Below are 3,410 nucleotides of genomic sequence, written 5' to 3'. Positions count from 1 at the left end.
CACAGATTAAATATCCTGGAAAAATTTTCCATTAAAAACACCAAAATAAGCTGAACACATAGAATAAACATAATTTGAATGTGTAACAGAGGCTATATTTAATTAAAGTAGTTCTATTTGGGGAGGATTCACAAAGATTCCAAAGGATGACAAATAAAGGCAAAGATAAAAATCCTACCTATTCCTCAATACATGGTACTAAAACTGTAAAACACAAAAGATAATAAGGAGACCTTCAACATAGTCAGAGAGGAAAGAACGTTGCCAGGAGTAATAACAGGCTTCTGAACAGTCATTTAAAGAAGAAAGTGAAATAATACCTTTCAAACAATGAGAAAATAATAAATGGCAACCTATACTTTTATACATAACTAAGCTATGTATTAATATAGAAAAAAGCAAAATAGACACACTTTTAAAGGGAAAAATCCAAATCTCAGATAAGTCTCCATGATGTCTTTCAGTAGAAAGGAAATTGAATTCAGAAAGAGATATAAGAAGACTAATCATCAAGTAAATTGGTAAATGTGTAGCTAAACATATAAAGTATTGACCTAAAAATAACAACAATAATTAATTTGGTAGTAAACAGAAGAAATCTAAAATGCTGGGTAACTGTAAAATACAGGAATGAAAGGAATAAAAATTTTTCAATGCTTCGAGCTTCTTGTATAGTTTTGTTGGATGGTATAGGTATTGGCTTACTGTATGTTTTTTTAAAGTATGTATGTAAAATGTTAGATGTTGTATGAAAAAATATAGAGTAAATGCATATTAGAAATGAAAAAGGTTGAAAATTAAATACTTCAACAATCAACTTAAATGAAAAAGAACAGGATAAGCTGAAATAAAGAAGAGAAAATAAAAATAAAATGAGAAGTTAATGAATAGAAAATTATTCTTAAATAAACCAAAAGTAGATTCTATGTAAAAGCTAGACACCTAGACATTCTTCTACCTAGATTGATACAGAAAAGAGAAAACAAAAATGTTTGTATTGAACATCATTGGGTCTAGAAAGACAACACAATCTTAGGGATACAGAAGAGACTGAAGATGATATGAAAATACAATGAATATTTTAATTCAAATGAATGTAAAATTTAAATGATTTGGAAAATTTCCAATAAAGGACTTCAATTTAACAACACTAACTGAAGAAGAAGAAAATAACCACAATTATTAAATTATTCCATCAGAAGTTTACAATGTGATTTCACTCATATATGGAATCTAATGAACAAAACAAACTAACAGACAAAATAGAAACAGAATCACAGATACATAGATCAGACTGACAGCAGTCAGAGGGGAGAAGGTTTGGGTGGCTGAGTGAAAAACGTGGAGGGATTAAGGGGGCAAAAATCACAGACACAACAGCATGGTGATTGCCAGAGGGGGGAGGGAGGAGGGGACATCGAGGAGGGCAAAGGGGGACAAAAAATACTCTCCAGAAAATACACAAAACTTGTACTGAAGACTTTAATGAAGAATTAATTAAAGATATATAAATGAAGAGTTTATGATGGTAAGGCTAAAAATATTAAGGATAACATTTCTCCTCAAATTAGTTTTTGAATTAAATGCAGTGTGAATTAGCAATGTGTTTTAAGGAACACATGTTTTAAGTAAGGTGCTTAAAAATAGGTATATGGAAAAAAGAGACTAAGGATAGCAAAGGTGATTCTGATAGATAAAAACAATAGATGATGTTTTAATTATTATAAAGACATAGCAATTTTAAAATAATTCAGATAGTTTTGTATTGACCTAGTCACAAAGAGAGAAATAGGACAGCATAGGATGGGATAGCATCGGGCAGGCTACGTTATAGTTAATTTTGGATGAATTACATCAGGATAGTGAGGACAGGACAAGCTGGGGTATGATAAGAACAGAATAGAATTGAATTTGATAGCAAAGCGCTTAGCAAAGTATCCATCAAAGTACGGAAACTTCTTATTTTAAGTCAGTGCGATTGTTAATGAAGGGTGAAACAATGACATATTTGATTAAAGGTACTAAAACTTGTCACTTATTTAGAAAAAAAAGTCTTGACACAAAGGCTTTAATCTGAAAATCAAAACTTTTAAGTTTTGATATAAATATGGAATATATTTATGATCTCAGGATCGGGGTGGACGTCTTTAAAACGAGACATAGAGTACAAAACTTAAAAAACAACACCACCTTCGCATAAAATTACACACGCACACCAACAGGCAATCCAGAGACTGGGAGACATGGAGACATGAAACAAAGAACTAATATGCTGTTATAAAATAAACTGTGATGAAGCTAGTAAAAAAATAAATAAATAAAAGGAAGGAAGAAGGAGGGAAGGAAGATAAAAAAAAATCCAACAAAGTGGACAAAATATAGCAGAGGGCAATTTAAAGGAAAAGAAATGTGACTAGTGTCTTAAAATGTTTAACTTCAGTGGTAATAAGAGGAATGTAAGTTAAAACTATAATAAGAAACAATGTCATAGTCACAGATTGACAACATGTAGTCTGAAAATACACTGTCTGACCAGGATGCAGAGCAAATACATATTTTTATGGCCTGCTGGTGGGAATGTAAAGGGGCGCCTGGTGGAGCAGAAGGCACCGTCGTGGGAGTCATCCTCGGCACCAAAGACCGAAAAGTCCAGCCCAAGGACCCCAAGAGCTAGGACAGGTACCTAAGGCTGCTGGTCGAGCTGCACAGATTTCTGGCCAGACCACCAGCTCCATCCACCTTCAGCCAAGTGGCACTTACCCGGTTGTTCATGAGTCACACCAACCAGCCGTCCTGTCCCTTTCCTGGATGATCCGGGAGATGAAGCTTCCTGGCCTGGACAGCAAAAGCGCTGTGGTTGTAGGGACTGTGCCCTATGACGTGGGTACAGGAGGTGCCCAAACTGAGGGTGTTTGCACCGCGGTGAGCAGCTGGCCTGGAGCCACAGTCTCAAAAGAGGGGGGGACAAGATCCTCACCTTCCACCAGCTGGCCCTGGACTCCCCGAAGGCCTGTGGCACCGTCTTGCTTTCTGGTTCTTGCAAGGGCTGAGAGATGCATAGAGGAGGGGTCCGTGCACTTGGGCGAGGCCCCAGGAAGCCCTCAGAGCCACACCAAACCCTGCCCGCGATGTAAGGCCCGGGAGCTCCAGCGCACAGGGGTGGACCAGCCAGCCAGCTGCAAAAACTAACCCCAGGGCCTGCCTTCTTATTGAAAAGATTTTGGATGGGGGAAAAAATGGGTACAACCCATTTAAAGGGTAATACAACAACATATAAAAAAATTAAAAATGTACATATCTAAGACCTGGCAATATTTTTTCTAGGGAGGAAATCATGTACAAGTACACAAGGAGATATACACTTAGAAATGCTTGTAATACAGACAATTTAGCAACAACAAAAATGTCCA

At 36.5% G+C, this 3,410-nt stretch overlaps 1 pseudogene; it reads left to right on the top strand.

The window, feature by feature from the left end:
* Nucleotides 1–2,560: 2,560 nt before the first annotated feature.
* On the top strand, nt 2,561–3,189 carry LOC148092765 (large ribosomal subunit protein eL18 pseudogene; annotated as a pseudogene).
* Nucleotides 3,190–3,410: the final 221 nt, after the last annotated feature.

Source organism: Miniopterus natalensis, chromosome 7 (genome assembly GCF_054644295.1).
Source record: "Miniopterus natalensis isolate mMinNat1 chromosome 7, mMinNat1.hap1, whole genome shotgun sequence".
Classification (NCBI taxonomy): Eukaryota; Metazoa; Chordata; class Mammalia; order Chiroptera; family Miniopteridae; genus Miniopterus; species Miniopterus natalensis.
The sequence above is the reverse complement of the archived record's forward strand: the minus strand, read 5'-3'. Positions and strand labels throughout refer to the sequence as shown.